The 22,995-nt window shown below is 38.3% G+C and overlaps 1 protein-coding gene across 1 annotated transcript in view; it reads left to right on the top strand.

Moving 5' to 3' along the window:
• The first annotated feature begins 13,483 nt into the window (after positions 1-13,483).
• Positions 13,484-22,995, top strand: part of LOC122792864 (kynurenine/alpha-aminoadipate aminotransferase, mitochondrial-like) — an 808,921-nt gene continuing 799,409 nt past the window's right edge. Inside the window, exon 1 of the mRNA XM_044060423.1 lies at positions 13,484-13,642. The gene's annotated coding sequence lies outside the window, so the exon portion shown is untranslated. The remainder of the gene's footprint in view (positions 13,643-22,995) is intronic.

Genomic DNA, 22,995 nt, shown 5'->3' with positions numbered 1-22,995 from the left:
TGATGCTCAGGTGAAGGCTGCCCTCTCCAAAGCAAAAAACACTGCTTCCATGGGACCAGATGGCATCCCAGGTTGCGTCCTACATGAACTCCAAGAGGAACTAATCCCTCAAATAAAACAGCTATACAATCTCAGCCTCACTACAGGATATGTGCCCACAGAATGGCGTACAGCAACAGTGGTCCCACTCCACAAAGGTGGAGCCTCTATGGACCCTGGAAACTATCGCCCCATAAGCCTGACTAGCTTAGTCTGCAAGGCTATGGAGAGGATCAACATGGAACTCATAAACAAAGACATTGGGGACCTACAGACACTAGATCCTACCCAGTTTGGCTTTGTCAAGGGCAGATCCTGCCTTTTGAACCTGGTTGACTTCTTCGAAACAGTCACCAAAGCCATAAATGAAGGGAAGGTAGTCCACACAGCCTATCTGGACCTTGCAAAGGCATTTGACACAATACCCCACTCAGGCATCATAGATAAGCTATCTAGCTTAAATATAAACCCCTATGTCACAAGATGGGTCGCAAACTGGCTCAAAGACAGAACCCACAGATTGAGAGTTGCTGGAGCCATGTCAGACTCAAAACTGGTCACAAGTGGAGTCCCACAGGGTTCTGTCCTGAGACCACTCTTGTTCGGTATATACTTTTCCGAGGTACAGGCAAACATGGGAGGACTATGGCTCACCAAGTTCGCAGACGACTGCAAACTGGGCGCCATAATCAACTCTCCAGCTGACACAAACATCCTTCAAAAAGGTCTCACAGAGACAGATAACTGGTGCCAGCACCATGGTTTAAAGCTAAATGCCAAAAAATGTATAGTCATACCCTTTGGCAAAAACAATGTTCCCACAAATTACCACATAGACGGAAATCCATTAAGTACAGAGAAAGTTATTAGGGACCTGGGGACCCAAGTTGATAGCAATCTCTCCTTTGAAAACCACATTGCCAAAGTGGTTAGAAAGACCTTCTACATAGCCCACCTCATCACAAAGGGTTTCACATCTAGATCAAGAGAGGTAATAGTGCCCCTTTATTCATCCCTCATCAGGCCCATCATAGAATACAATGCCCCTTTTGGGATGTACGTTACCCGACACCTGCAGCAATTAGAAAGACCCCAAATGTATCTCACCAAGAGGATCAAGGGTCTCAAACAGATGCCATATGCTGCTCGGTTAAAAACCTCCAGTTCTACTCAGTTGCATACCACCTACTTCGAGGCGATCTATGCCTGACATACAAAGCTATGTCAAATCCAGAATTAATGGACATGCTCCACCTCAGTAAATCTAAATCCCTTAGAGCCACACGCTCGCGCCACTTGAACCTCAGCACAGAAATAAATAGAACTTGCTGGAGGGACAGGTTCATAACCCAGAGGCTCCCTTCGCTCTGGAATAAAATTACAGTTCATGTGCGGCAGAGCACCTCACTGAATCTCTTCAAGAAGAATTTCGATAGGTGGATGGGGGATCTTAGGTTTGTCCCAGGGATTACTCCCATGTCATTATTAGACAGAGGCACAGTAAACTAAACCTTAAAAAGGGCACAGTATACTCAAATCAAGGGGTGGCATAAGCCATACAGAATCGGGCTAGGCTTATAATTGCCCCAGGGTAGATAGCCTAGTATGAATCTATGAACCTATGAACATATGAACCTAAACAAGCTTTTTAAATCACAGAAACTCTAGAAAATCAGTGTTTTAGGTGGAATTAGCTAAAGGCAGCAAGAAAAATGCAGAAAAATTACACTTAATCACTCCAAAGACTCTTTTGTCTCTCTGCTGCTGTAGAACTCTGCAGGGCACCAGGCAGGAGCTTGTTGAGCTGTATACTAGCATAAAAACTTTGCAAATGCGGGTTTTATAGCAGGGAAATGAAAGAGATAGAAATTAGCCCAAAATGGCCAATAAACTACTAATTTCTGGGCTGAAATCACTCCTCCAGGGACAGATAGGCTACTCAAAGTTCCCTCTCTCACAGTGAACAGAGAAACTTCCTTGTATCCAAGTAAGGTATGTGCAAACACAGAAACTTGTAACACAGCCCTGAATTCAGCACTAACCTGAAAACTGGAGTATACAAGCTCAGAAAGGCAGGAAAACAAGTATTTGTTTTTTTGTTTTTTTTTTCAGAAAATAAAGCAGATATCATCAAAAAACACTTTAAAGGCACAGAAATGGCTATCACACGAGTGTGTTGCCAACAACAGCTAAACAGGTAATTTAAACACAAAAACAACTTTGTTAAAGTGCAGGCAGTAAAATAAGTACCATATGTAGCTGAAACAAGTTTTTTAAATCACAGAAACTCTAGAAAATTGGCGTTTTAGGCGGAATTAGCTAAAGGCAACAAGAAAATGCAGAAAAATGATACTTAATCACTCCAAAGTCTCTCTTGTCTCTCTGCTGCTGTAGAACTATGCAGGGCACCAGGCAGGACCTTGCTGAGCTGTATACTGGCACAAAAACATTGCAAATGCAGGTTTTATAGCAGGGAAAAGAAAGTGATAGAAATTAGCCCAAAGTGGCCAATAACCTACTAATTTCTGGGCTGAAACCACTCCTCCAGGGACAGATAGGTTGCTCAGAGCTCCCTCCTTCACAGTGAACAGAGAAACTTCCTTCTATCCAAGTAAGGTATGGGCAAACACAGAAACTTGTAACACAGCCCTGAATTCAGCACTAACCTGAAAACTGGACTATACTAGCTTAGAAAGGTAGCAAAACAAGTATATATTTTTTTCAGAAAATAAAGCAGATACAATCAAAAAAACACTTTAAATGCAGATAAATGGCTATCACTTTTTAAATTACAGAAACTCTAGAAAATCAGCATTTTAGGCAGAATTAGCTAAAGGCAGCAAGAAAATGAAGAAAAATTATACTTAATCACTCCCAAGTCTCTCTTTTGTCTCTCTGCTGCTGTAGGATTCTGCAGGGCACCAGGCAGGAGCTTCCTGAGCTTTATACTAGCACAAAACCTTGGAAATGTGGATTTTATAGCAGGGAAATGAAAAAGATAGAAATTAGCCCACAATAACCAATAAACTACTAATTTCTGGGCTGAAACCACTCCTCCAGGGACAGATAGGCTGCTCAGAGCTCCCTCTCTCTCAGTCAACAGAGAAACTTCCTTCTATCCAAGTAAGGTATGGGCAAACACAGAAACTTGTAACACAGCCCTGAATTCAGCAGTCACCTGAAAACTGGACTATACTAGCTTAGAAAGGCAGGAAAACAAGTTTTGTTTTTCTTCAGAAAATAAAACAGATTTAATAAAAGAAACACTTTAAATGCACATAAATGGCTATCACACTTTTGGGACTTTTGAGTCTCACAAGGGTGATTGGCTAGGCTTACACAATGCTTTGCAAGTTAGTAGCCCCCTAACTAACACCTATGAACCTATGAACACTTGAGCGTGCAGCCTACAATAGCTAAACAAGTAATTTAAACACAAAAATTGCTTTCTTAAAGTAGAGGCAGTAATATAAGTACATTATGTAGCTGAAACAAGCTTTTTAAATCACAGAAACTCTAGAAAATCAGTGTTTTAGGTGGAATTAGCTAAAGGCAGCAAGAAAAATGCAGAAAATGATATTTAATCACTCCAAAGGCTCTTTTGTCTCTTTGCTGCTGTAGAAATCTATAGGGCGCCAGGCAGGAGCTTGTTGAGCTGTATACTAGCATAAAAAACTTTGCAAATGCGAGTTTTACAGCAGGGAAATGAAAGAATAGAAATTAGCCCAAAATGGCCAATAAACTACTAATTTCTGGGCTGAAACCACTCCTCCAGGGACAGATAGGCTGCTCAAAGCACCCTCTCTCACAGAGAACAGTGAAACATCCTTCTGTCCAAGTAAGGTATGGGCAAACACAGAAACTTGTAACACAACCCTGAATTCAGCACTAACCTGAAAACTGGACTATACTAGCTCAGAAAGGTGGGAAAACAAGAATATTTTTTTTGTTTGTTTGTTTTCAGAAAATAAAGCAGATACAATCAAAAAAACACTTTAACTGCACAGAAATGGCTATCAGACTTGAGTGTATAGCCTACAACAGTTAAACAGGTAATTTAAACACAAAATTGACTTTGTTAAAGTGCAGACAGTAAAATAAGTACAATATGTAGCTGAAGCAAGCTTTTTAAATCACAGAAACTCTAGAAAATCGGCATTTTAGGTGGAATTAGTTAAAGGCAGCAAGAAAATGCAGAAAAATAATACTTAATTGCTCCAAAGTCTCTCCTTTGACTCTCTGATGCTGTAGAACTCTGCAGGGCACCAGGCGGGAGCTTGCTGAGCTGTATACTAGCACAAAAGCCTTGCAAACACAGGTTTTATAGCAGGGAAATGAAAGAGATAGAAATTAGACTAAAATGGCAAATAAACTACTAATGCCTGGGCTGAAACCACTCCACCATGGACAGAGAGGCTGCTCAAAGCTCCCTCTCTCACAGTGAACAGAGAAACTTCCTTCTATCCAAGTAAGGTATGGGCAAACACAGAAACGTGTAACACAGCCCTGAATTCAGCACTAACCTGAAAACTGGACTATACTAGCTCAGAAAGGTGGGAAAACAAGTATTTTGTTCAGAAAATAAAGCAGATACAATCAAAAAAATACTTTAACTGCACAGAAATGGCTAGCACATGAGTGTGTAGCCTACAACAGATAAACAGGTAATTTAAACACAAAAACAACTTTGTTAAAGTGCAGGCAGTAAAATAAGTACAATATGTAGCTGAAACAAGCTTTTTAAATCACAGAAACTCTAGAAAATTGGCATTTTAGGCGGAATTAGCTAAAGGCAACAAGAAAATGCAGACAAATGATAATCACTCTAAAGTCTCTCTTGTTTCTCTGCTGCTGTAGAACTCTGCAGGGCACCAGGCAGTAGCTTGCTGAGCTGTATACTAGCACAAAAACATTGCAAATGTGGGTTTTATAGCAGGGAGATTAAAGTGATAGAAATTAGCCCAAAGTGGCCAATAAACTACTAATTTTTGGGCTGAAACCACTCCTCCAGGGACAGATAGGCTGCTCAGAGCTCCCTCCTTCACAGTGAACAGAGACACTTCCTTCTATCCAAGTAAGGTATGAGCAAACAAAGAAACTTGTAATACAGCCCTGAATTCAGCAATAACCTGAAAACTGGACTATACTAGCTTAGAAAGGTGGGAAAACAAGTATATTTGTTTTTTGTTTTTTTAGAAAATAAAGCAGATACAATAAAAAAAACACTTTAAGTGCACAGAAATGGCTATCACACTTGAGTGTGTAGCCTACAACAGTTAAACAGATAATTTAAACAAAAAATTACTTTATTAAAGTGCAGGCAGTAAAATAAGTACAATATGTAGCTGAAACAAGCTTTTTAAATCATAGAAACTCTAGAAAATCGGCATTTTAGGTGGAATTAGCTAAAGGTAGCAAGAAAATGCAGAGAAATTATACTTAATCACTCCAAAGTCTCTCTTGTCTTTCTGCTGCTGTAGAACTCTGCAGGGCACCAGGCAGGAGCTTGCTGGGCTGTATACTAGTACAAAAAACTTGCAAATGTGGTTTTATAGCAGGGAAATGAAAGAGATAGAAATTAGCCCAAAATGGTCAATAAACTACTAATTTCTGTGCTGAAACCACTCCTCCAGGGGCAGATAGGCTGCTCAAATCTCCCTCTCTCACAGTGAACAGAGAAACATCCTTATATCCAAGTAAGGTATGGGCAAACACAGAAACTTGTAACATAGCCCGGAATTCAGCACTAACCTGAAAATTGGACTATACTAGCTCAGAAAGGCAGGAAAACAAGTATATATATATATATATATATATATATATATATATATATATATATATATATTTTTTTTTTTTTTTTTTTTTGAAAATAAAGCAGATACAATCAAAAAAACACTTTAAACACACAAAAATGGCTACAACAGCTAAACAGGTAATTTAAACACAAAACTAACTTTGTTAAAGTACAGGTAGTAAAATAAGTACAATATGTAGATGAAACAAGCTTTTTAAATCACAGAAACTCTAGAAAATTGGCATTTTAGGTGGAATTAGCTAAAGGCAACAAGAAAATGCGGAAAAATGATACTTAATCACTCCAAAGTCTCTCTTGTCTCTCTGCTGCTCTAGAACTCTGCAGGGCACCAGGCAGGAGCTTGCTGAGCTGTATACTTGCATAAAAACCTTGCAAATGCAGGTTTTATAGCAGGGAAATGAAAGTGATAGAAATTAGCCCAAAGTGGCCAATAACCTACTAATTTCTGAGCTGAAACCACTCCTCCAGGGACAGATAGGCTGCTCAGAGCTCCCTCCTTCACAGTGAACAGGGAAACTTCCTTCTATCCAAGTAAGGTATGGGCAAACACAGAAACTTGTAACACAGCCCTGAATTCAGCACTAACCTGAAAACTGGACTATACTAGCTCAGAAAGGCAGGAAAACAAGTATATATATATATATATATATATATATATATATATATATATATTTTTATGAAAATAAAGCAGATACAATAAAAAAAAACACTTTAAATGCACAGAAACGGCTATCACACTTGAGTGTGTAGCCTACAACAGCTAAACAGGTAATTTAAACACAAAAATGACTTTGTTAAAGTGCAGGCAGTAAAATAAGTACAAGATGTAGCTGGAACAAACTTTTTAAATCACAGAAAATCTAGAAAATTTGCGTTTTAGGTAGAATTAGCTAAAGGCAGCAAGAAAATGCAAAAAATTATACTTAATCACTCCAAAGTTCTAAGATACATTTGCAGTAAAGACTTCTACACAGTTTAATATGCATCTTATTATATTTATTTAAAAGTTTATGTTGATATTATAAAGCTTAGCTGAAAGCCAAAAGGGTAATGTCCTTCATCACCAGGAAAATTGCAGTCATCATGAAAGTCATTATAAGCAAGAAAGACAACACCCAAGATCTCATCCTAAACTTAATAGACTTACTTTATTTGTCACAGTCCTTGGAGATGGTTGTGACTTTGTTAAATAAAAATGTATAAAAACTGAGATTTTCTGTAGCTTAATTGTCAATCATTTTCAATCAAGTAATTATCTGCATCAGTGTGTCATGCTGCCTATTAAAAGCACACATTCTAATTGACCTACTCATGCCTCACTTGTTTCATATTTATAGTTATGCTGAAATTAATTTCTTAGTTTCTTATAAGGTTCACTTTCTACAGTTTCTTTTTATATATGGTCTAGTATAAAAAGATCTTCTATTGTAAAAACTAAGAAAGCTGTCCTCTTTCTGACACTGAGCTACAATTTTAGTGTTATGATTTGCAATGCTGGGAGGTTTTGAGGTATAATCAGGGATGTTTCAAAGCAATGGTCTACATGAATGTATGTAGGCAAATATTTAACCTCATTATAAAAACTAATATATATTTTTATAAAAAATAATGGGTGAGCAATCCCACTTAGGTAGTGGGAGTTCATTAAGTTTTAAATGTTTAATAGCCTGTGTTATATAAATTATGCATACTTTCAACTGGACACGGCAGATTTGTCTCACTTCTTAACAGCACTATATGTGTGTATCTAGTCCAGACCATACTTCTTAACTGTCCAGGTTTTTGCTTCACATTCTTTATCTATTCTTTATAAAATTTAGTTTTTTTGGCAAGCTACTGAGGATTGATGTCATTAAATAATGTCATACATTTGAGGTTAATACTTTCTGTTCTTTATACAATGCATGCTAACACAAATCCAGTTATTCTAGAAACCTTCTAAGTTTATAAGAGCAATATTTAAAATCTGTCCCTATTTTTTGGCCCTTGTCCCCCCCTCCCCAGTATTTTAAGCTTTGTCCATATTTCTTGTGCTAAGAGGTTGAATGGTATGGTCCAGACTAATAAATCTATTAGTCTTCTTAGCATAAGTCTCAACGGTCCTGACTTTTGCAGATTAGCCAGATTTTTGCCTTATGTTTTTGTTTTTTTGTCCTTATGAAATCTGTGATTTTCTGGCAAATCACTGAGGACTGAAGCCACTAAATATAGGCATTTTGAGTTTCAGACTTCATATCTTTCAGAAAATGCATGCTGATGCAAAACCTGTCATTCTATCTACATTCTAAGTTTATAAGATTGATATTTAAAAATTAGTCCTTATTTTGGGCATTATTGTACTGTATTACCCCACATGGATGAGTAGTAGCAAGGCCTGCCCAAAACCCACCCACTATCCAACACCCAGTGACAGGTACGAATATGTAATGAATATTCATGGAGCTGTCCTCAAAAGCCTCTTGAATATTCATCATGTATTTGCATGTCAAATGTTCAAGTTTTAAAATTAATTTTCATAAAATCATATGTTGATTCAGGGAAATAGACATTGAATGAAACATTGATTTTTAAAATAAAGTTTTAAAATTAATTTTAAAGGAATGGCAATATTACTGTTAAATTAGTACTGAAATAAATTTACACTGTAACTGCTGTGTCTAAGTGAGTTAACCTACCTTTATGACAGTAAAAATATATTTCTTGCAAGTTAATAAAAAAATAAAGAGGGAGGTGAATCACAGCAAAGGATCCTCATTCTCCTTCTCTGAATGCATGTCTAATGTGTCCATATGATTTCCAGAGCACATCTCAGAACCCTCTTCATTTTGCCTTCAGTGGGATGATATCACTGTTATAAAACATGCGATTTTCTGAAAATTAATTGTAAAACCTAAACATTCAACATGCAAATACATGATGAATATTCATGAGACCAGTGAGGACAGCGCCATGAATATTCATTACATATTTGTACATGTGACCCAGTGTTAGATAGTTGATGGGTTTTGGGTGAGCCATGCTATTGTGTATCCATTTGGGTACTACACAAGAAATAATTGATAATAGGGTGTGTGTTATTGTGGAAATAACAACAACCCAAGGGTATTCTGAGGCCCGATGCCACATAGACATAAACAATAACAAGTTAACATACATAGCAAATAGAATATACATATTACATTATTATATTATTATTATTATATTATTATTGTTATTATATTGTAACGTATTACAAGAGGGGCTAACACAAATGAATGATTGGACCCAAAGCCATCGTCTAAAACTAAACACAAAAAAATGCATTATTATTCCCTTTGACAAAACAGACTTCCCTGCAAATTACAATACTGACAGCAACCCCCTGAGTTCCATCCCAGTGATGCAAGACTTGGGAACACAGGTTGATAGCAATATGAACGTTGACCACCAAGTTTCCACAGTGGAAAGTCTTCTACTTAGCGCACCTCATAAGCAATAGCATAGTATCCAGGTCAGCAAACCAAAAACGTCACTGGGAACTGCTGCTGTACAAATACTGTAAAATGTTTATTAAAACACAAAACAAACCAAAAAGTATCAAAGTTTTTTACTGAAGAGTGATTGGTGTATGTTTATTTTAAAATGTGATGTTTGTGAGAAGCACTTTGTCTGAAGAAGGGCCTAGCCCGAAAGCGCTCACTTTGATACTTTTTGGTTTGTTTTGTGTTTTAATAAACATTTTACAGTATTTGTACAGCAGCAGTTCCCAGTGACGTTTTTGGTTTGCTGATTTATTTCTTTGCTGAACTGGGATTTGGCTAAGCACTAGCTTCATTCTTTTTGGATAGTATCCAGGTCAAGTGATGTTATAACTCCACTGTACTCGACCCTTATCAGACCACTAATAGAATATAATGCATCCTTTTGCATGTACCTCACCAGACATTTGGAGCAGCTGGAGAGACCTCAGAAGTTTCTCACTAAGAAAATACAGGGACTCCATGCCATGACCTAAGTGGACAGGCTGAAAGCCACGTCTCTTTACTCTGTATCTTATAGGCTGCTGAGAGATGACTTGTGCCTGGCCTATAGGGCAATCTTTGACCCTGCCCTAATGCTAATGCTGCACATCCGGAATCAAATGGGGCAAGAGTCACTCAACTTAGCCTTTGATATTAACAGGATATGCTGGAGAGACAAATATGTCTCCCAGACACTGACACTTCTCTGGAATAGACTTCCTATTCACGTAAAACAGAGCTCCTCACCAACACTATTCAAATGCAACCCAGATAATCGGATGGGAGACCACAAATTCACCACTGGGGTGGCACCCATGTCCCTCATGAACAGGGGTAGCTGGTGTTGATCACAGACCCGCTTTGTTCATAAATTCGTTCTGCAAATCACTCAAAAAATAACAAATGAGGATATTTTAGCTTAACATGGCTAGGCTTGTAAAGGCTCTAGGGCCACTAGTCTAGTAACATCCTATGAACCTATAAAAGATAGGAGTTACTTTCCTACTAAGCCTAGCTGGACCTCTGAACTCAGAACTTCAAGCCAGGGTTGTACTACATATATATTTTATATATATATATATATATATGTGTGTGTGTGTGTGTGTGTGTGTGTGTGTGTGTGTGTGTGTGTGTGTGTATATGTGTGTGTGTGTGTGTGTGTGTGTGTGTGTGTGTGTGTGTGTGTGTGTGTGTGTGCATATATATATATATATACACAAAACAAAATGAGTAAAAGAACACCGTTTTAAATTCTGTCAGTGGCATTCTTGTAGACCAGTACCTCCCTGTATGCACAGTAGCAAGTCCCGCCTAAACACCGCCAACCAGCCAACACCTGATGAATGAATATTCATGGAGATGTCTTCACCAGCCTCATGAATATTCATTACGTATTCAGCACATTACTTCAAAGGGCCACGCCGCAGTGGTACAGCGGTAGCATTGTTGCTTCACAGCAAGAGGTTCTCCTGTTTGATTCTCGGCTGGAGTGCCTTCTGTGTGGAGTCTGCATGTCCTCCCCGCGGTCGAGTGGCCTCCGAAAGACATGTGTGAATGGGAGTGCCTTCGCTGAAGGTTGGGTGTCGGGCTGGCAACTCGGCACCATAAAAATCGACTGCCAATCATTAGCAGACCGGAGTTCCACTGTGGTGACCCCTAACCAGGAAAAGCCAAAAAGACAAACAATAACTTCAAAGAGCCACTACAATTCAATAATGGTAAAGAAACAGCACTGTAACTGGAACTACTATCAATGGAAGACGTAGTCTATGATGTTAGCAACAAACTGTTTATTAATACAGATTTATGCATTAAGACAGAAGGTTGTTACACGGCATGCATATCTCTCAAATGTCCCTGATGTGTCCTGATATTGTTTAGTAATTTACTGTTTAATAATACAGAGTTGTTCATTAAGAACCGCCTATCTGGGTTCTGCCGAAGACAGATGTTATTACTTTGCCTTGGTCCACATTTTACAGGGCTAGGGTTAGGCCTATGGTTAGCCCTAATCATAACCCTAATGCTGACCCTTATCCTTGCCATAACCTTAAGTGGCCTGTTGGCACTGTAAAATATGGACCAACTTGGTCTTTGTAGCAGGGCCGGCCTTAGCTGAAATGGCGCCCTAGGCGAAGTACTGCTCTGGCGCCCCTTAAGCCCCACCCACACCACACTCAAGGAACAGCCCTATATGAGCCATGCCCACAGATGGGTCACTCCCACAAAGCCACTCCAGTTCTTTCAATGTTTAAATGCATGAAAAATCAGTCATTCTGTAACAAACACCTTGTAGTCTAAGGTGGTTGCAGAGGGTGACCATCCCCATGACCCAGCACTAGGTGCATTGGCTGGAGCAGTCTAAGGTGGTTGCAGAGGGTGACCATCCCCATGACCTAGCACTAGGTGCATTGGCCGGAGCAGTCTAAGGTGGCTGCAGATGCTACACATGCTGCACCACAGCTGAATCTGCAGATATAGGAGACAAAACTAGGATTTCAATTTTACATGCTAGAGAGTGACATACTGTATGTACACCTCACCACCTGTTGGAGCCATTCATGTAAACATCCTTGTCACCTATGCTGCTGTACAATACAGTAGTCGTTAGTCTCCCTCACCTCCCATTGGTGCTGCAGTTCAGGGTGATACCTGTGCAGGTCACTATATTGATGCTTTTTCACTGCTTACCAGAGCAGGTGATTCCAATGGCATCACTCACCTCCGTGGCAAACTGGTGTCAAGCATCTGTTTCATATAATGGGCCATCACAATGACCAAGCAGGTTCTCCTGATAATCCATGTATAGTTTATACAGGAAAAATTTTGTCTCCTGGATGAAGCAGGCAGGAGTCCTGCTGAACCAAGATCTGTGACAGTCAGACATGACTATGGAAGAAGGTGGGACAGTGGCAATCAGTCAAGAGAGATGGAGACAGTCAGCACACTGAACCATGTATAAAAATGGGAAAAGGAGATTGATGATTGTATAGAAAAATCTCTTAGTTTCAAGTAATTATGCAATGCCAAAATGTTTAAGGTGTGAAATATATTAAACAGTCAAATTACTATTTTCTACTCCATAGATGTAGAAGTTTTTGGGAGTGTCTGATCTAAGAGTTATTGGCATGTACATTTTTATACAACACTGCCTTTTATTTGGGGTGAGTGGTGTGAAAATTAATTGTATTTAAGCAGGGTTTCATTTAACCTAAACATATATTAATAGTTTTAGCTAGGATATCTGGCATATCTTTATCTTCTGTTAGCAATTTGAAATATCTTATCCTATAGTGTTCATTGCGGGCATCCATTGGCCGTGTTTCACTAGTGTAACATACTTAATTTCACAGAAGGACACTTAGCGGTATTCCTCTGCACCCCATCAGGTATACATGCACCATTCCCGTACAATACACAGTGACATGTGACTGCAACACCATCCAAAGGTGCAAACAGGTCTGTTAAAGTCATTATAGTTAGTAATAAAGGGACATTTTCACCTTTTAATGCATTCTGATTTCATCTAAAGAAAACAACATTTTAAGTCCTGTGCAATAAATGTGGGTATATTTAATTCACACTATCAAGAGGAAAAAGCCTGCAAAAATATAAACGCAGACTTTATAAAGGTGAGCTTTGAAAACATAAACTCCTGTAGCCGAGCTTTGAAAACATAAACTCCTGTAGCAGAAGATTAGACAAACTACGACTTTGTTTTGTCCGACCAGAGTAATGTAGTAACATCTGTCACCGGTGGAACCCCCTCAAGTGTACAGCAGTGATTTCAGTATCTGTCAATCACCTACCAACCAAGGTGTGCATGACGTCACTATCAAATCTGCATGGCGTCATTTGCATATATCAGGGAAATTTGACATGTCAATCACACAAGCCACTCCCATTTCTGCACAGACCAAAAGAGGATGTAGTGTTCTGCAATGCATACTGTTTCCCCTAAATGCTTGTGGAATGCTTCACCTGACCACAGATATTATTTGTGATTAAGATTAGTGAATGTAATACAGAGAAGGAACCCATACTTAATCCTCGTAGAGTGAAGCGTTTAATTTCAGCGGACTGTTACTTTAAGGGCGCGTGTAGCACACATAACCTATTAGGACACGCCCCGTGCCAAAGTAGGCAGTCAGTTAGCGTGAACACTAGTGTATTCGGAGAACCTCTTATCATCGTCTGCACGTAGGGGCGTGAATGTGTAGTTGTCTGGAAAGCGTTCTTTTACCAAACTTACAGAAACGTAAGACGACTCACGGCAATTATATCTAAGGTGAGTTTGTAAGAGTGGGTTTGCTGGTGTGTATGTTTCTGTAGCAAAGACGGCCTGCTCACGTGTGCGATCAAAATTACTTCGAGAGTAGTCTGTTAAGGGCACTAATTTAAACACATGTTCTGCACTGTTCTTGTGGACATTGCGGACTTATTATGCCTTTAGAAACTGTAAACATTTTCTTATAATTAGTTTTAACAAATAACCTAAACTCCTTGCAAGTTTTTTTCATTTTTGCAATACTGAGCCTGTTAACCGCGCTGGACTATAATAACTTCATGTCTCTTTCGGCTTTCACCCTGGGCTGTAATGCTGCCAAGTGTTACTGGAGCGATCTGTTCATTTCTGTTGTTGGACAGCCATTCAGCATACCTCTCGACCTCTTAAAGCAAGAAATCTGGGAAAAGCCATAAGTAAAAGTGGGACAAAGACCCCAATATAGGGACAATTTGTAAATATTGCTCTTACACACGTAGAAAGCTGCTCGAATAACAGGTTTTGCATTAGCGTGAATTTTCTGAAGGTTATGAAGTCTGAAACCCAATTGTCTGTCATCATTTGCTAACTTTAATCTTTAATTATTTGCCACTAATGTGCCAGAAAACCAGCATCAGGCAAAAAGCTAGACATTCTGCGAAAATATGTACACTTGAGATGTATGTTATTCAGTGTCAACTGTCCCGTGGATTATAGTATTATAGACCTTTTGGAATGCTTAACTATATACAGAGATCCCTAGGTCCCTTTTATTACATTGTTGTTTTTGGACAGCCTCTCGTTGGCGACCGACTATCAAAAGATTTGTATTTCATGTACAGTTACAAGTAAACGTACGCTGGTTTACTCTGAGCAACCCTGACACCACTTCACCTTGGTTCCTGACTGCAGGCACACATGGATATTTTTGCCACATACTTTTGGTCTGTTTCTTAAAAACATTTTTTCCTGGTAAATAGTTGAGGATCGAGGTCAGAAAATAATGATTGCCTAAGCAATTTCAATGTTCACAACCTCCAGAAAATTAATGCGAATGCAAAGTCCGCTATTCCGTCTACTTTCTAAGTTTGAAGAGCAATATTTAAAAACTGTCCGTTTTGAATTTTTGTTCCAAAAATTATTTATAGCTTTGTCCTCATATTTTGCTGTAAAAGGTTGAGAGATACTGATATACAACCCCGAGTCACTCCCCCTACCCCCTGGCACACACGTGCTTGTATATCTGTATTTTGCATCTTTATGATTTCATTCATATTTATTGTAAAGTGGTACGTGGTCTCTGTTCATCCATGACAGATAAAACGATAAGCAATGTGAGCCTAATTATAACATGCAAAGCACAATAATACAACACACTGTTGAATATTCACGTTAGCATAGTTAAGTAAAAAAAGGTTTTACAAAACATTTGCTATAGCTAACCTGAGAAGTATCAAATGAAGTACACCATCATTTTGTTCAAAATCGATATAAAACAAGAAAAGTGGTGCAGGCTTACTCTGCTGTGCTGCATTAGTGTTTGTGATGAAGGTCTGGAGTCCCCACCAGTGTAAAGTCTACAGGAAAAGAAACTTTATGACCAGTAAGTGCACTCTTAAAAACTGTTGCTACTAAGCACTTTAAAGAGCTGAGAGGTCTGAATCCAAAGTAAAAGATGCATTACTTGTTTTGCTTCTGTTTAATACTGGCTTGAAGTCCTTGGCTTGTACAAGGGGATGTGACTATAATAACAAGTATATATGCATATATATGATACACACACATTATATACACATACATATATATATATATATATCTATACATACATAATTTTATGTATATGTTCATACAAATATATATGTATTTATATATTCATTTAAAGATTCATGGGAGATTACCAGGCAAACGGCTTGAGAGCCCTTACAGGCCTAGCCAACATAACTTTGATTTTACCCAATATATGGTCCCTAGGGGCAAGAGGATGACTGTGCCTATGTCTTGAATATCTTGCAGATTTTTCCCTGTCTATATTGGATATAGGCGCTACCCCAGGTGTTTATTTGCAAATCCCCTTCCATTGATTTAAACTGCATTTGAAGTGGGCCAGTGAAGAGCTTTGCTTAGAGATTGGAACAGGCTTTCCTATTCACATTGAGATGTATAGTTGTCTTTCCAGCATGCTTTGTATGAGTTGCTGACAAAGTTTATGTCCCTAGATTGGGTGATCATCATGCTGTTTGACTTGCAGATGTGTAGCAGCTCCATTAGAGCTGTGTTTGTGAGTGCCTTCTAGGTCAGGCATAGGTCATTCCTTAATAGTCGGTAGGAGACAGAGTAAAGAGATAGGGGTTTTAGCCTGTGTACATAGGACATGCTGTTTACATCCTGTATTTTCTTTGTGAGGAACCTCTGTGGTCTCTCCAACCACTGTAAACGCCTAGTCATGTACATGACAAATGGCACATTTCACTTGATTATTGGTCTAATGAGGGCTGAGTACAGAGGGACTATAATTTCCTGGGATCTGGATGCCATACCTTTACTTGTACATTTTACCACATATGACCTCCCCCACCACTGTGGACACATGGTGGTCAAAGTTCAGGCTACTGTCTATTTGTGTACCTACGTGTCTCCCCTCTGAGTCTACTCTAAGGGGTGTGCTATTGATGTTGTAATTTACAGGGATATTTGACTTCCCAAAGGGTATGATATTGCATTTTTTCGCATTTAATTTTAGGCCATGGTTCTGGCACCAATTATTTGTCTGATCTAGACCTTCCTGAAGGATATCTACATCACTGAGGGATTCAGTGATTGCCTCCAGCTTGCTGTAATTGGCAGACTTTGTCATCCAGAGGCCTTCCACGTTAGTCTTGTATTCCAAGAAGTACATTCCAAACAGGAATGATCCCAGCACTGAGCCCTCTGGCACACAATTAGTGACTGGCCTCTTGCCAGGTCTGGATTCACCCAATTTAACCATATGTCCTGCCTGTGAGCCAATTGGCTGTCCATCTAATGATGTAGGGATTTATTCTCAGTTTAATTTATTTATCTGCTTTTGTTTACCTGGAAAGTATGACTGGGTAATACCTATTTTCAGTGGAGGCCGGGGGAGAAAAGCTCTATTTGTTTACACTGCATTATACTTATTTCCAGTTAAACAGAGAGTAGTTACGTTTCTGTTTACATTTATGCATTCTAAGATTTTACAGAGCTAGACGTTACCGAAGAGAAAGCCCACATTCAACTTAGTGAATTGTACAGGCAGCAGTTGTGTATAAAAATAGTTTTGTCATAGCAGTCAGAGGTTGAGAGTATTCTGTTTAAGGAAAGTTATTTGGAGAGCATTGTACGGTGAGCACAAAATCTTAATCTGGTGATGAGCATGTGCAGGACCAGGATTGGTTAAGATGTTTTTTAAGCAGTGGTTTATTTGTGTGGGGGCACTATTCCAGAGTTTTGCAACTTACTGGGAGTAGAGCGAGTCTCCTGCAACATTTGACTTATTTGTGAGTAGTAAGAATTTGTTACTAGAATGGTGGTTTTGCTGGACTGTAGGTCAGTAATAAGTTTTGCAGTGCAGGACATTTTTCTGGATGATGAATGAGTTTGTGTGCTGTAGTTATTTGTGAACATGTTGGGTAGTTGTGCAGTTTCAGTTTAATTGCTTTAAACTATGATAATGATGGGCCCTATGAGGGAGATTGGTGAAAAAAATTAGCTATTTTATTGTAGCAGGAGTCCAGTTTCTTTCTTTGAGAATTTAAGTTTGTTAGGACAGGGGTGGTGTATAAGAGACTTCGTAGTAAGAAGGTGGTGGCTAGAGATTTTTTGCAGTATCTGTAAGGAATCCATTGATCCCATAAAGGGAGCCTACTTTCTGGTTTGTAGATTTAATGGTGTGCAGTATATGCTGGTCATGTTTGAGATTGTCATGTATTACAACACCTAGACGTTTACTATGAGTTACAGTTTCAGTGAATTTTGTCAGTTTATTTATAATACCTGAGTGGGAAATTGTGTCAAATGCCTTGGCCAGGTTGAGGTAGGCAGCATGTACTTTTTTAACCTCATCCATGGCCTTAATGACTTTCTCATAGAAATCCACCAGATTCAGTAGGCATGACCTGCCCTTGACAAAGCTGAATTGCGTCTGGTCCAGTAGTCCACCAGATTCAGTAGGCATGACCTGCCCTGGACAAAGCTGAATTGAGTCTGGTCCAGTGTTTGGAGGTTTCCTGTGTCATTATTTATCAGGTTCATGATTATTCTTTCCATGGCTAGTAACATGCACTTATGGGTCTATAATTTTCTGGGTCAGTAGATGGTCTCCCTTTATGCAGAGGGATGGCTGTTGCATGCAGAGGGATGGCTGTTGCTGACCTCCACTGTATCAGGACCAAGCCAGTTCAGAGGTTGTGGTTAAACAGAGATCTTAATGGGTCTTATAGTCCTTATTTAAGATGTTCAAGAGGCAACCTGCTATATCATCAGGCCCCATTAAAGTTGTGTTTTTAGCTTTGGAGAGAGCAGTAGCTTCCTGTTCTTTGGTGATACTTGGTGGAGTGAGGGAGGGTATTTCTTTCTGGAGAAATGGGGATGAAGAGGAGGTGAAATATGAGTTGAATTTGGTGGCCAGGAGATCTGCTGTATCTTCTGGCTGAGTATAGGTGATGCCATCTACAACTAATTCTGCACATTGTTAGGTGTTGCCCTAAAGATCTGAAAAGTGTGTTAAGGTTATCCTCAGCTTTGGAGGCTACTTTTACCTCAAAGTCTGCTTTTAGAAACGTGACTAGTTCTGTTCTTGAAGTTTTCGGGGTTAGGTAGGAGAGCAAGTTTTACCTTTATTTCATGGGAGACTGCTTTGTGATTTGATCTTACCAGTGAGGACATCACACGGAAGGCAGGGGGGAGGGTGCAGCACTGTCCCATATTTGAGAGTACCAGGTCTAGTATACTTGTTCCTCTAGTGAGAGAGCAGACTTGCTGCTTCAGGGCATCTGAATTTACAAAGTCAAGAAGTCTTTGCACTTGCATGTTAGTGGTTGTGTATGCCTCCCAGTTAAGGGAGGGGGTAGTTACAAAATCACCAATGAGTGTAATATGTGTGTGTGTGTTTTGTGTGTGTATATATATATATATATATATATATATATATATGTATATATATATATATGTGTGTGTGTATGTATATATATATATATATATATATATATATATATATATATGTATGTATATGTATGTATGTGTGTGTATGTGTGTGTGTGTATATATATATATATATATATATATATATATATATATATATATATATATATATATATGGGTCCATATGACTTCATCGACAGTTCATTTGGTGCGACAGGCATTTTAGGTGGGGGCTATGCCCCCACACCCCCAACTATATATATCAACTCCAGGGTTGCACAACATTGGGGAAGGGGGCAAATCTGCTTGTCGACCAAATGAGTGTCAATCAAATGAACTGTCGATGAAGTCATATGGACCCATATATATATATATAAATATATATATATATATATATATATATATATATATATATATGTGTGTGTACAGGATTATAGGATCTTAGGAGGTTACTAGTCTAATGGCTCTACAGCCTTTTTCAGCCTAGCTGTTCATACCCCCAGTTTTCCCAATTATCAATCCCCATGGGTTAGAATGGCTTTGTTATATGCCTATGACTTACAACATCTTTAAACTGCCTCTGTCCATAAGGGCCACAGGCAAAAAGCCAGGGATGAATTTGTGATTTCTCATCCATTCTTCCAGATTGCATTTCAGTAGCCTTAGAAAGGAGCTCTGTTTCACACAAATTTGGAGTCTATTGCACAAAATGGATGATCTCTGAGACACATACCTATCCCTCCAACATGTTTTGTTTGTCACAGACAATGTTTGGATCCTTATATTGGGTATTTCTAGTGCTATTTGTTTTGTGAATGTGAGGATATCTACATCTTTGGGGATTTCAGTGATTGCACCCAGTTTGCAGTTTGGTCAGCCAAAGACCCTCTGCATTTGCCTTTACTTCAGAGAAGTATATTCTAAACAGGAGAGGTCCCAGTTCTGAGCCCTGTGGGACACCACTAATAACAGGCCTTTTGTTGGAGGTGAATTCCCTCACCTTAACTTCATGTGCGCTATCTATTGGGTGGCATAGGGATTTATGCCTAAATGTGTCAAGCTTGTCTATAGCACCCAAGTGAGTTATTGTGATACATGCTTTTGCCAGGTCAAGGTAGGCAGTATGTACCATTTTGCCCTTGTCCAAGGCTCTAGTGACCTTCTCAAAGAAGTCAGCCAAGTTTAGTAGACATGACCTGCCCTTGACAGAAGTGAACTGGGATGGGTCCAGTGTTTGAAGATTTCCTTTGTTTTTGTTTATCAGTTCCACAATAATTATTTTCATGGCATTGCATATAAGACTAGTCAACATTATGAGTCTGTAGTTCTCTGGGTCTGTTGATAGTCCACCATTGTGTAGAGGGATGAGAGTTGCAGTCCTCTGTTTCTTGGGGATAAAGCCTGTCTGTAAGCTCTAGTTGTATAGAGAGTCTAATGGTCCTGACTATTTACAGGTATCTTGGATATTACCAGGACCCAGTGATGCAGTGTTTTTAGCTCTGGAGAGTGCAATGGGGACCTGTTCCTTAGTGATACTTGGGGAAGGAATAGTAGGCGGTTTTTCCTGATGTGAAAATGGGGGGGGGGGTGAAGGGAGTGAAATTGAAGCTACATATATCGGCCAGCAAATTTGCTATATCCCCCTGGTTCGATATAGAATGTTACATTTACTATTTCTTCAGCACACTGCTGGATGTTCCCTTTAAGACTGAGTACATAACCAAAACATACACATAACTGAAAAAAAAAAATATATGAATGTGTGTGTGTGTGTGTGTGTGTGTGTGTGTGTGAGTGTGTGTGTGTGTGTGTACAACAGAAACAAACCTCTTGGTTGACGGGCAAAAGAACGGCTGTTAAATGATTGAGTACTTTTGTTCTCAGTTTAATAGAGGGAACTTCATCAGACGTAAAACACAAGATAAAACCACAGTTTAAATAAAAGCAGATGGCCAATCAATTCAAAATATACCCCTGACATTATTTCCTTAACTATATCATTTGTGAATAATGTGAACCAAGACATCCAATCATTTCAAATTTCATCACTGATATAATTTCCTAACAATACCACTACAAAAAACATTTAATGTTAAGATTGTCATATTACCCTCAAAATGTGTCAGAATTGAATAATAGGTGCCATCTTGACTCTTTAACCTCCAAACAAGAGTTGACATCACCTATAAAATGTAGAACCTGCTCAAGTACCATGAATATAAAACTAGAAAAATTACAACAAACACTGCTATGTTTCACTAAAGTATTTTTGTTAACTTGGCCATAAAAATAAAGATATGTTCATTAATTCAATCCGCTAGACATATGGAGGTTTTACCAACATAAAAACTGGGACAGGTGCACAAGCCCCTAAGTATGCAACATTCTAGGAAGAACAGTTAAAATACCTGTTTAATTTTAACCAGAAACTTACAATGTTCAGTGAAGAATTGTATACATGCATAAATGTGGCTACATACTTATATTTGCCCACATTTGAACATCCCAGTTTTGTTCTTAACTAAAGGTAACACATTTAAATTCCTTGTCTCAAAAAAGCTTTGAGCATCTTTTTTGTTTAAAAAAATGTGAGCTGGACCCTATCACATTAAATAAATCCCTATTCCCCTGTATAATGCATCAGTTTATCCTAATAATAATCTGAATTTTGTTCATGTCATGGCTGATAGGCAAGGAATAACTATGATTGAAATCCACTTAATGTTTACGATTATTAACTACAAAACCATATGTTATTATATGCAGAATTTTGTACATCTTAAATCAATAACTGCATTCATATACCTATCTATTGGACTTTCTGGATAATGACATTGTAGAAATAAATGTTTCAAATAACTACTTTCTTACAAAAAATTTTGTCATCACTAATAATTGTGGATAGCCTAATATATTGACCATTAATTATATTAGATTTCATAAAACTAGGGTGTTAGCTGTTATAGTCCAAATTGTTCCTGAAAGTCTTCTTCCTATATATATAAGTAACAAACTTTGAACTTACTTTATCGAACGTTAATTCAATACCTAAGAATTGTACCTTAGTCCCTTTACTGGATATGGTGAAATTAAAAAAATACTTTGATTTCAACAAGAAAATGATCTAACTCCAACTGTTCCTTGTCATGTAAAAAATGTATCATCTGTATAGTCTTTGTAAAGTTTTTTTTTTTTTTCAAAACCCTTGCGTTTAGTAAAATAATCAATTCCCCATGCACTGAGGACTAAGGGTATGCAAGGGCTATTTTGGCACCCATCGCAACTCCTTTCTGTTGATGATAAATAACATTATTAAACGTAAAACCCACAAATGGAATTAGTTTGAGAGCTATCTATAAAAGTGTGACTACAGAGATATTGTCTCACTAACTTTAGTCCTTGCTTATGAAGAATAATCATATACAAAGACTCAATTATATAATGTCACTAATAAATTACCTTTTCACTAATTTTATAATGAAACAATTCATTTTATCTTTGAGATAAAATTTTGTGCAGCGAACTATCAGGTTCAACAAATGATCCATGTATTGAGAAAAGTATTCTGTTTTGGCACACTTCAGGGAGACGGTGTGTCTAAAAGGGGGGGTTCAGCTTTTATTTATGAATCTTGGGAATCCCAAACAATTTCCCAATACAGGAGTATTCAACACACATAAAATTATGTTCTTGTAATGTGATAGACTAATAAGTCCAACATTGGTGTACAGATCTTTTCCAGATATAATTTTATAACAGTTGTCAGTTGTTAAGAGTCTTCAGTTTTAAATGTCTGTGTGTGTGTTTTCTGTTCCATCACAACCAAACCTGCCCCTTATCTGCTTTCATTACTCTGATAGTCAGATTGTTGCTTCATGCCTTTAATGCTTTATATTCATTAAATGATAAATTATAATATTTGTTTGTTCTTGTGGTGTGTGTGTGTGTTTTCTGTTCCATCACAACCAAACCTGCCCCCTTATCTGCTTTCATTACTCTGATAGATTGTTGCTTCACTCCTTTAATGCTTTATATTCATTAAATGATAAATTATAATATTTGTTTGTTCTGGTGAAATAAATTCCTAACATCTCTTTCACAAACCTTGACAGAAACATTCAGACTGTTGTGTAAAACTGGATTATAAACACTTGTTTTCTTAAAAACATTAGCTTCAAAATATTTTTGTTAGAAACATTGTTTAATATATGTTTGTTTAA

Source organism: Protopterus annectens, chromosome 2.part0, assembly GCF_019279795.1.
Source record: "Protopterus annectens isolate FY-2018-M chromosome 2.part0, PAN1.0, whole genome shotgun sequence".
Classification (NCBI taxonomy): domain Eukaryota; kingdom Metazoa; phylum Chordata; order Ceratodontiformes; family Protopteridae; genus Protopterus; species Protopterus annectens.
This window is presented reverse-complemented; position numbering and strand designations above follow the sequence as displayed.